Below are 13178 nucleotides of genomic sequence, written 5' to 3'. Positions count from 1 at the left end.
CGGTCATCCAACTAGCTAGATGATATCCATGTTTGCTTAGAAAATGTATTTTTGAAACACGATGAACCGTTGGTGATGTTTTGAAAATGTATTTATATCTCTTATATGTGTGTGTATACATATACCTATAGCACACATGAAACCATGATGCCCTTTGTATCCATACTTGATATCCACGTTCGGGTTTATAAAATAATAATAATTATATTTACCCAAGAATCAACATAGTTATTTACTAAATAAATAAATCTATATGTTTATTTATAGGAAAATAATGCTAGAGAATTCATTGGGTCTTCGTTTTAAAAACCGGAAGAGGTTATTACCTAGAACCCGCAAAACAAAATATATAATTTTGTTGGGTTTTTGTTAAACTTAGTAAGTTTATGAAAAAATATATATATTTACATAAATATTTCTCATAATAAATATAAAATGTATGAGTCTAGAGATGTTCACTTGAACTAAATATATAAGTATATATATACTTACTAAGTATTTTCTTTTGGACAGTAATAATAATAATAATAATAATAATAATAATAATAATAATAATAATAATAATAATAATAATAATAATAATAATAATAATAATAATAATAATCAAGAAACTTGCAACCTTCAAGAATATATGTCTCTAGTCATAATAGCTTTATACTAAAAAAATATAAATATGCATACATGAACAACATAATTTGCTAACACCAACTAGTTAGCTTTTGACAAAGTTTTTTGATACAATAATGGCTAGAGTAACATGTACCTCTAGTGACAACTAAAAATTATCAAACATAGCTTGTGTATAACAAAAATATGGAACAAACATTTTTCTTATGTTGGTAACCACCACTTCCATAAAGTAACAAGTTACAACCATGTGAATTCCATATATAAAAAAAGCAATTCTTAATGCATGAGATTTTCTTTTTAGAAAGAGTAAATTGTCATTTTGGTCCCTACGGTTTGGTCACTTTTGCCACTTTAGTCCAAATTTGAAACTTTTTACATCTGAGTCCCTGTGGTTTCATTTTTATTGCCATTTTGGTCCAAAAGCAAAGTCAGCTCAGATTTCTTAAAAAACCCTAGTTTTTCGTCCTTTTCCTCAGTATAGTAAAGGCCATTTTGGTCCTTTGCCCACCTACCCACCCCCACCCCTCTCTCCTTTTCTTCTCTCTTTCCAGTTTCTCCTTCTGATCTACAATCATCAAATCAAACACAAATTTAAGCTAAAACCCCAAAAATCTACAATCTCTAAACGATACTGGAGCTATACATCATAACAGATTCATCATTTCCCTAACCTAATTGAACACCATAACCCCACAATTAGCATCAGAGCCCTGTTACGATCATCCCTGTGTAAGAAATGCAGAAATCCTCATCACTGAAACAACCATCCATGTAATCACAAACACACAATCAACAATCTAATCCCCTGTTTAATCAATCTTGAATCCTGTGAAGTATCATCGAACCAAAACCAGAAAACTCCATCCCTGTTGGGTGATCTCTAATACATGAAGCTTAGTAAAAATAAAGGAACTTTTATACAAAAGACTCACTGAATGTAAGCAAGGAGAAGATGCTAGAAAAAAGGGTAAGAATTTTGGGTTTGAGCACTTAAAGCCATTTGAACTTTAAATCTTTAAAGCTTGATCTTGTGATTAAAACTTAATAGAAATAATGATTGTGCGTGTTGAGACTGGTGCGGCCAAGATAAACAAGAAAATGGGTGTTTTGGTTTAATACTTGGTTAAGGAAAATATGGAGAGAGTACAGAGATGTATGGAGTGTAAGAGCATTCACATCCAACCCATCAGATTCTGTGTGTGGAGTTTTTGTAATATAAAGAGTATAAAAAGTGATTGTGAGTAGAGGAGAAAGAAAATGTTACTTTTCATCTGTATATTTGGGGGGACACTTTCACCCTCTATAATTTTTTAATATATTTTGAAAGTGGTTGTGAGTGGAGGAGAGAGAAAAGGTAATGATAAGGTATAAAAAATATTATTTAATTGAAAAGGAGAGAGAAAATGTAGTGTTTTTAGTGTAATTTAGGGTGAAAATATAGTGGAATGGATGTGAATGCTCTAAGTTGTCAAACAAACAATTTGGTAAATTGAGCCATACTAGCATGCGTACAAGAAAAGGAAATTTCAGAAAGGTATGGTGATGGCATGTGTAAAGATTTGAAGCACCATATATATTTCATGATTTCATTTTATTATATTAATTTATTTATTTTATATTATTATTATTTTCTTCTCTCTAACTCCAATGACTATTGTTGGAGAAGTTAGTTTTTTTTTCACATTTTCTTTATTACTTAGTATATTTAGTAGTTATTATATACAATCCATATATATATATATATATACACTCACAAACCATATTTAAATGCACATAATTATATATATTATGCATACAAATATTTTGTGAAACGCTTTCTAGTATTTGGTTAAATATCACAAACGTTCGTTTTTGTTCAGTTGACTGGTGTGTGACTTGCAGATTCAAAATATGACACTAATAGACATTGCTACGCATATGACGATCCAATTAATAAAAATTAAGTTTAAAATGTAGGATCGTGATGTGTGCGATTCGGGTTTGTACGGATGTTAGTCTGGATTTGCCAGTTGTCACATCCTCCTCCTATTGAATGAATTTCGTCCCGAAATTCACTTTTTATGGATTCTTTAGTGAGTCATTATCACGACCTCTGCTAATTGTTGAGGAGGTTACAAAAACTTCTACTAGTTGTTGAACAAGTATCACAACTCTTGTTAGTTGTTGAGAAGGTATAACGATTTGCATCTGTTGTCGCATAACCATAACGATCCTTTTTTTACTAGGGTTTTCAAGTGGGTTGGGCCCAAGGCCCATTAGTCCCTTTCTTGTATTTTCTGCGGCCCAATCACGTCTCCAATGCCCATTTTCGCTCCCGAACTTCATGGATTGTCGTAAAACATCATTTTAAGATAAAAAATATGTAAATAGTGCCGGTAGTCGACGTTTGACGTGTTCGTTTGTCAGTTGCGTTAAAATTACGTAAAATGCTTCGGGTTTCGTTTCTGGTATGTTTTTTTATCCGATTTCAGCTGCGAATAATAGAATTCGATTACGAAGCTAAGTTTATCATAATATGTTAGTTTTTAAGGTAATACACGAGTCTGATGCTTCCGTTTCATTGTCGGTGCGTTCCCGCAGTCGCGTTTTTCATTCACGTATGCGTTTTGTGAAGTTCGAAAGCACGATAATTTCGCAAAGTCAGATTCATGTGCATCAAATATACGTATAAAACTCGTACTTTTTGACGTTGTCCGTATTTCGTCCGGTGTTAGTTCGTTACCGTTTATCAATCAGCAGTTTTCCCCGCAATTCACCATTCGCGTACTGTAGAGTCAGATAGGCGTTCCTAGGCATTCCAAAAGCTTAAATAAGTTAATTATTGTCTTAAAACGCTCTTTATTATTGCCTAAACGTTTTTTATTCACGTAATTAAGAGGCATTAATTACCGGTTGTCACATTCTCCCCCTGTTACAGAAATTTCGTCCTCGAAATTTAGACTAGTTATCTCCTCAGGGTTGTGTCATTTCTAGGTAAGTCCGAATAATACCAAAGTGAATGACCCCACGTAATCAAATCAAAACTTGTTCAGATTACGTGGATGTAAGGACATTTTGCAACATTAAGAACCCAATGCTTCAACTGAGTTTGTTCCAGAAATCGATATCAAGTGAACGAAGCGTAGTGATACCATCACCAATGTGACTAAGTTTACAGGCATCCAAAATAAGCGGAATTTCGACCAATATGATTCCAAATGAACGTTCACAATATGCAATCAGTTTTTGAAACAATAGAATTTACTACCAACGGAAACTTGTGTTGGTTGTTGTATGAATGAAACTCGAATTCATCAAGCTTAAATAAATAGAATCATAAAAATGATTTGTCAACTATTGAACCGTTAAATGAATAAAATCATTGTGTTGACATTATTGATTTGCAAGGATACACCAAAATGAAATACAACCGAACCAGGTGTATCATCGTCTTAATACACAATTGCATTAAGACTATTCAAATGATTCGTCAAAAAAACATACATAGTTTCGCATGAAACGATTGATCCTGATTAGCTCAAGCTACAAGTTTTTACCGATGCCACAAGGTGTCGTAGTGAATGAAATAATTCAATAATAGCGGTGACCGAACAACCATCACCGTGTTGTGCATGAAATGCTCGATCATGATCAGCCCAAGCTACAAGTTTATACTAACACCACAATGTGTCGTAGTGATTGAAATAATTCAACAATAGCGGTGATCAAACAAGTTCACCGTGTTTGAAATCAACCGAAGCGCTCAACGATGTGAATGTGAAAGTTTGGTCCAAACAAATCTCATAGGATTTCCAATTGATGATGAAACAACAACTAAATAATGTTTTCGATCGAAGATGAAAAACCAATAAATATCACAAAATGTTCGATCGATGCTGAAAGAACCGTTAAGAGTTACACCGAATATGACATGAATTTGTGTACCATTATCTTAACACACGATTGTGTTAAGATTGTTGTAGTATGATAAATCGGCAAAGCGGATTTAATTTAAATAAACAAATAAATAAATTATTAAATTTGTGAGATTAGCGCAAGTTTCAAATTTGTGAGAACGTCACCACAAGGTGATCGTGATCAAGGAAACGATTCAATGAAGTCGAAGACCAAACAAGCCTATTATGGTTTAAAGCAAATGAAGTGCTTGTTGGAATTATTTCAGATATGATGGCTTCAATCCATCATATGGAATCTTGAATCGAATATATATTACGAGCAAGTTCAATTAATTGAACTTGGTTGAAACATAATCCAACAACGAATTCATGTATTAATAAGAAAGTTTCGACATGGTTACAACGGAAAAAAACCATGTATCCACTCAAAAGAAAATGAGTTTTCCAGGAAATCCGTCGACTCGATATCAAAGAGTCAGCGCTTGGCAATAATGCGGGTCATCTAGATCACAATGCAGGATCATGCGGTAAAGTGCCGCATTGCGGTTAGTAGTTCTCCCGCTGTCGGGATCAGCATTATTGTTATCGTGCCCGATCATGTTTTCCAAAGGCCTTGCCTCGAAAGTCGTGTGTGATGTACTTCGACGTCCGCTAACGTATAGTTTATGTTTCACCTATAATTACGCAATAGCGTTTCGTTCCGCGTAGACAATATAGATAATAGCGTATGCTCGAGTTAACAGTCGTGGCTCCTATGTGAAAACCTTTAATCAATTTCGATATAAGTTTTTCAAAGGTCCTAAATGCGTGTTACCAAAACCCTCCAAGTTTTGCTTACTATATGTAATCGTTTCGTGTATCGTGTATTCAACACAACACTTGTGTATGTGTAAAAACCAAAATGTTGACTCATTATTTTAGCAACGGTTGGAAACTCATATTCGAGTCCTAGGCGTTCTGTATGTATTCAAAGACTTTACAATCTAAGTCCTCGGAGGTTAAAGCCTAGGTATCTCTACAGAAACCTAATTCGCTGAAACCTATAGCTCTGATACCAATCTCTCACACCCCGCTAAACCGATTACATCAGAGTCGGGTGTGATTCGAATGGTATCTTCATTGCACAGCGGAAGTGTTTGAGCTAAGACTTCTATAAAAGAACGACCACCAAGTACTTGAATTCCCATGGGTTCTCCTATTCCAAGTGTTCCATAGTTTTGAAAATGCGGCCTGAGAAAGAACATGCGAGAAAAATCAACATAAAGTTGAGCAAGTTCAAAGTTTATTTTGAAAAGATTTAATACAAATCTTTTTTATAACAGGTTTAAGTAACGTTGAGAGAATGTAACAAAACCATTTTCTTTGGCATGTCATGTGCAAACCTTTTGTTTGTAAAAATTGTATAACCGTCAATGTCCGCGTACAACAAAGACAACATGTCCGCATGAGCCTATAACCCAACCCGTGCTAGCAAGTGCCTCGCCAAACCGCTTACTCAAGGCAGTAGACTAGCAGTCGGTTATAGTTCCAATGAGTAGCGAGGACTTCACTGTACAGTTTTAAGCGACCCTACGACCCTTAGTAAGTAGTGGACAATCCAGTCCTTGAGTTCTTTGTGCCTCGCATGAGCAAATGTGAGCCTAACTCACGAGAGTCCTCCTCCTCGCATAAGTTAAAGTGGGCCTAGCTCGTTTATGTCTTTAAGCAGGACCAACCCGTCCCCTTATTTGTATGTAGGACAACCTAGTCCCTGAGTAACTAGGACCTTCTTGTCACTAGTCATGAAACTCATGCACATTCTGAAAATAAGCGAGTGTTTTGTAAAACCAATATGTTTAGCATAAACCTTTCATAAACCATTTGAGTTTGTCGAAATCCATCTGCAACATGGTTTAGAAATATGTTGTTTTCGTTTATCGAAATATTGTGTATTTTTGCAAAACTTGCATGTCTTTCCACCATCGAAAACATTTATAACAATGTAAACCCGTAAAAAGTGGGAGTTATGAACTCACCTCGATATCCTTGTACAAAGCAAATTACAATGGCAAAGTCTGTGTCTACATGAACCGACCTACTCGTGCCCTAAAACATATTTAAGGCGCTATGAGGACTATGAAATCATCCTAGCACACAATTTGGTCTTATATATCTAGTCACCCAACTAGCTAGATGATATCCATGTTTACTTAGAAAATGTATTTTTGAAACATGATGAACCGTTGGTGACGTTTTGAAAATGTATTTATATCTCTTATATGTGTGTGTATACATATACATATAGCACACATGAAACCATGATGCCCCTTGTATCCATACTTGATATCCACGTTCGGGTTTATAAAATAATAATAATTATATTTACCCAAGAATCAACACAGTTGTCTTACTAAATTAATAGATCTAAATGTTTATTTCTTGGAAAATAATCCTAGAGAATTCATTGGGTCTTCGTTTTAAAAAACCGAAAGAGGTTATTACCTAGAACTTTTGTATGAACCTACCCGCGAAACAAAATATATAATTTTGTTGGGTTTTTGTTAAACTTAGTATGTTTATGAAAAATATATATATATATTTACATAAATATTTCTCATAATACATATAAAATGTATGAGTCTAGAGATGTTCACTTGAACATAATATATAAGTACATATATATACTTACTGAGTGTTTTCTTTTGGAGAGAAATAATAATAATAATAATAATAATAATAATAATAATAATAATAATCTTTATCAAGAAACTTGCAACCTTCAAGAATATGTCTCTAGTCATAATAGCTTTATACTAAAAAAAATATAAATATGCATACATGAACAACATAATTTGTTAACACCAACTAGTTAGCTTTTGACAAAGTTTTTGATACACTAATGGCTAGAGTAACATGTACATCCAGTAACAACTAAAAATTATTAAACATAGCTTGTGTATAACAAAAATATGGAACCAACATTTTTCTTATGTTGGTAACCACCACTTCTATAAAGTAACAAGTTACAACCATGTGAATTCCATATATAAAAAAACAATTCTTAACGCATGAGTTTTTCTTTTCAGAAAACTAAGAACATAAACCATTTAGCCAATTTGGGTGATCTCTAATACATGAAGCTTAGTAAAAATAAAGAAACTTTTATAAGAAAGACTCACTGAATGTAAGCAAGGAGAAGATGGCTAGAAAAAGGGTAAGAACTTTGGGTTTGAGCACTTAAAGCCATTTGAACTTTGAATCTTTTAAGCTTGATCTTGTAATTAAAACTTAATAGAAATAATGAACATTGTGTGTGCCGAGAGTGGTGCGGCCAAGATAAACAAGAAAATGGGTGTTTAGGTTTAATACTTCGTTAAGGAAAATATGGAGAGAGTATAGAGATGTATGAAGTGTAAGTTGTGAAACAAACAATTTGGTATATTGAGCCATACTAGCATGCGTAAAAGAAAAGGAAATTTCAGAAAGGTATGGTGATGGCATGTGTAAAGATTTGAAGCACCATATCTTCTTTTGACTTTCAAACTCTAGATATTTCATGATCTCATTTTCTTATATTATTTTATTTATCTTATACTATTATTATTATTTTCTTCATTCTAACTCCAACGGCTATTGTTGGAGAAGTTAGTGTTTTTTCACATTTTCTTTATTACTTAGTATATTTAGTAGTTATTATATATATAATCCATATCCATATATATATATATATATATATATATATATATATAAACCATATTTAAATGAATATAATATATATATAGAGGAAGGTTAACGTACATTACGGCTTAACGTACATCACGTACGACAGGTAATTACGCACGTTCATTTTAAAATCACGCACGTTATAACTCAAAAATCCAAAATCACGCATGTTGAAACACAATAATCACGCATATTGAAAACATTAATCCACATGTTATAGAACAAATCACGCACGTTGTCGTACGTGAAGTACGTTAAGCCGTAATGTACGATATACTTTTTCTATATATATATATATATATAGGCCAGTTAACGTACAATACGGCTTAACGTACATCACGTACGACAGATAATTACGCACGTTCATTTGAAAATCACGCACGTTATAAACTAAAAAACCCAAATCACGCATGTTGGAAAACATTAATCACGCATGATGAGAACATTAATTACGCCCGTTATACACATAATCACGCACGTTGTCGTACGTGATGTATGTTAAGCTGTATTGTATTTTACACTTTTCCTATATATATATATTATGCATACAAATATTTTGTGAAACGCTTTCTAGTATTTGGTTAAATATCACCAACGATCGTGTTTGTTCGGTTGACTCGTGTGTGACTTGCAGATGCAAAATGTTACACTAATAGACATTGCTATGCATATGATGATCCAATTAATAAAAATTAAGTTTAAAATGTAGGATCATGATGTGTGCGATTCGGGTTTGTACGGATGTTAGTCAGGATTTTCCGGTTGTCACATCCTCCCCTTATTGAATGAATTTCGTCCCGAAATTCACTTTTTATGGATTCTTTAGTGAGTCATTATCACGACCTCTGCTAATTGTTGAGGAGGTTACAAAAACTTCTACTAGTTGTTGAACAAGTGTCACGACCCTTGTTAGTTGTTGAGAAGGTATAACGATTTGCATCTGTTGTCGCATAGACATAACGACCCTTTTTTACTAGGGTTTTCAAGTGGGTTGGGCCCAAGGCCCATTAGTCCCTTTCTTGTATTTTGTGCGGCCCAATCACGTCTCCAATGCCCGTTTTCGCTCCCGAACATCATGGATTGTCGTAAAAGATCATTTTAAGATAAAAAATACGTAAATAGTGTCGGTAGTCGACTTTTGACGTGTTCGTTTGTCGGTTGCGTTAAAATTGCGTAAAATGCTTCGGGTTTCGTTTCTGGTCCGTTTTTCGATCCGATTTCAGCTACGAATACTTGAATTCGATTACGAAGCTAAGTTTGTCATAATATTTCAGTTTTTAAGGTAATACATGAGTCTGATGCTTCCGTTTCATTGTCGGTGCATTCCCGCAGTTGCGTTTTTCGTTCACGTATGCGTTTTGTGAAGTTCGAAAGCATGATAATTTCGCAAAGTCAGATTCATGTGCATCAAATATACGTATAAAACTCGTATTTTTCGGCGTTGTTCGTTTTTCGTCCGGTGTCAGTTCGTTACAGTTTATCAATCAGCAGTTTTCCCCGCAATTCACCATTCGCGTACTGTAGAGTCAGATAGGCGTTCCTAGGCATTCCAAAAGCCTAAATAAGTTCACTCGTGTCTTAAAACACTATTTATTATCGCCTAAACGTTTGTTATTCGCGCAATTTAAAGGCGTTAATTACCGGTTGTCACATTAATATCTGGGCAAAGCTGATTTAATTCATTCATGTATAGCATACTTAACAAGTGCATAACTAAAGCGATTGTCTCATTTTTTGGCCAAAGGTGATTTGTCACGATCACTTTGCACACAAGCTTAAATGATTACACTTCTGGCCAAAGCTAATTTGTCTTCGTTTATGTAGAGTTTTAACTAAGTCTATTATTTTGATGTTAGTAATAGAAATATCACAATCTCTTTATATAATGATCCTCATATTAATGATCCTTCGTTAATCTTATGATCATTTTGTCTGCCTTAATATTTAGCACCCATAACTTACTCACTATAACTTTCTTCTATAAATTAGTATCTCATCCACTCTAACTCTTAAACCTAATATGTTTCGCTTTATTTAAAGTTTCTATAGTATTAGCTTTCTAACAAAATGTTATCACTAAAATTATTCCAGATTAAGTCTTTCCTAAGACTAATCTATTATCTGTGGAATAATTACAAGAATTCCTAAGATGCATGCCTTCATTTAAGATTCTAAGCTATAAGGTGAAGTGGTATATGTGAATACATTACAATGTACAATAACATGACCCATAAAATTAAGTTCTTACACATGGAAATAAGCACATTTTTCCAGCATTACATACTAAGATTTTCACTTGTACAATTGATGCTTTATAAATCAACTATAACACTCAGAAGTACCAAAGGAAAATGAGTGTGTTGATAAGCAACAAATGTACAAAGAAATAAATGTTTGAAACTGGAAAATAAGATGTTACTCACCTTACAACCACTGAAACCTTAAAAGAGGATTGTTCTAAGGTCCATGGTCAAAATACAAGTACACAATTCCAACTCTAAGGTTCTTCAAAGGAGAATCTCACTGTATATTTATGCCATTAGACTAGGCATAAGCATCAAGACTATCCATTATTCAAAAGAACAGTTGGATAAATTAATTAGGTAGTGACTTACTAATGATATTTAAGTCTGCTAATTTTAATATTCCAATTAACACATGATTAGTTGACTCTAGTTCTATACGTTTCCTTACCAGAATTAAACAAATAACTAACATGAGAGTTAGCGAGAAAATTAAATGTTAAGGCTATAAGAACCATAATAAGCAGTCTTCTAACAAAGCTTTTCGATACCTTACAAATTCTGAAGATTAATCAGAATATAGTATCATAATTAAGCTATGTTATGAAGATTGTGAGGTTTGCATAGCCAACATAAAGTCACACTTACCTTAAACTCTCATATTATTTGTTCTCAATGTCTGGATAGAAACATTAATAAGATGAAACTAGATAATACCTTACACTTTCACAACTTTTGTAATCATGTAAATGAGAATTTGACAAAAGGAAAATGAGACCTATAAATTTCATCCATTATAGCCGAAATTCATGAGAAATCATGACATGGTCAATGTCACACCCCAATATTTCCACATATTACCGGTGGGCCCGGCGGGGAGTATCGTGACGTAGTTGATATCATCATTGTCAACACACTTAATAATATAGCACAGCAGAAGGCTGGGTAATAAACTATTACAAACCACACTGTCTGATGTTCGAGTACATGAATAATACAGACGGGAATGTAATAAGATCCACAGGCGGATCATAATGTACAAAGAAACAAAAACTACAGACTTCAGGTATCTTATGGATTTGCAAGATCCTCTAAGACACCCTATAGCTCCAACCTATTTCGGGAAGTACCTGTCAATCAATCTTTAGGAAAATATGTCAGTTTACACTGGTAAATACAATTTAACTGACTCATTTTGAAGACATTTAAGAAAATTGATTTAGGTGCACATGGCACAAATCATTTATAACTTGGGACAATTTTAATAAAATCTTGTATACAGTTTTACGTGTTTGTCATATATGTGGGGCCGGTTTGTAAGCCGGACATGATTAACTGACTCACAACTTATAGAACCCACAAAGGAGTTATCCCCAACTTGTGGGTAATTTAATATTTAGCATTTGCATCTGTCGGGTGCATGCCTGCACCCCGTGCATAGGTCATGGCCATTATTAACTTAAATGAGCCAAGGATATCCAGGACACTGTCGTTAACCCCCAAATGTTTATGTTATCAAACAATACAGTTTAAAACGGGTTATGCGGATTTATTAAATCACAATCCGACTAAATAGTCCCATACCCGACCAAGCGGTATTAACATACCATATCCCAAGCCCGTATAGGGAAAATAAGTTAAAATTATTTACCTGGTGATAGCAGTAAAATTCCTAAGGTTCTTGAAGGCACTTTTTACTGGAAGCTATTTAATCTGTATAAAAGGTTTAATTAACCTATTAGGATGCTAACAGGTCTTTAATTAAGTCAAGGACTTAGACCGGTTAGCTAGAAGGAAACCTTGCGGTTCTAAACGCTAGATTAAGCGAAGACTAGGATAGAATGTGATTTAGACCCGACAAGCTTGGATACTTGTATAATATGGGTAAACTAAATACATTCTGGAAAATGAGAATTAAATGATAAGGTTAATCCCGTTTCAGCTATTTTACGTAAACTAGTCACGTAACCGATCCGAATGCATAAATGCATAACGGGTAACCAAATGAATTATATGCAGGTCCTAATTGTTATTATTCTTAAAATATGTTAATACATCAATAGGATGTTAACATGTATGCCCAAAAAGTAATTAAAACCATTTTAAGTCCCGTATGGGCATTTTAGTAATTTTAATACTTATAAAAGAGATTTTATAATAAACTGAAGTTCTGGTCCTTTCTAATCAGTGAAAATATTTAATTTATCTCATTACATCAGTAAGATATTACACATATGTGAAATTTACTATTTATGACCAAACTATGTCCCGAAATGGCATTTTGGTCATTTCACATAGGCTTTTAAGGGCATTTTTGGAAACCTGAGTTCATAACTTATACCTACTGTAAAAATATTTAAATTTGTTTAAAATTTCAGTAGGTAACAAGTCTTAGATGTAAAATATGGTTTTAAACCATACTATGCACCTATTTAGCGTAAAACTCGCTTATTGACGATAATCAAGATGTTTTATGTGAATCTGAGGTTATGATCAGTTTTGAATGCTCAAAATAATTTATTTAATATATAAAATCAGTAGAAAAAGGTTTGGCATTCAAATCCTTTGTTAATCTCATTTTATGCTTAAAAGGGTATTATCGTCATTAACCGAATCATACAAGAACTCTATGTTTTAAATAGATAATAATCTGAACAAAAATCTTAAAATTTCCTTAAATAATATCTTAACAGTAGGTAATGAGTTT

The sequence above is a fragment of the Helianthus annuus genome, chromosome 8 (assembly GCF_002127325.2).
Source record: "Helianthus annuus cultivar XRQ/B chromosome 8, HanXRQr2.0-SUNRISE, whole genome shotgun sequence".
In the NCBI taxonomy this organism is placed as follows: domain Eukaryota; kingdom Viridiplantae; phylum Streptophyta; class Magnoliopsida; order Asterales; family Asteraceae; genus Helianthus; species Helianthus annuus.
The sequence above is the reverse complement of the archived record's forward strand: the minus strand, read 5'-3'. Positions refer to the sequence as shown.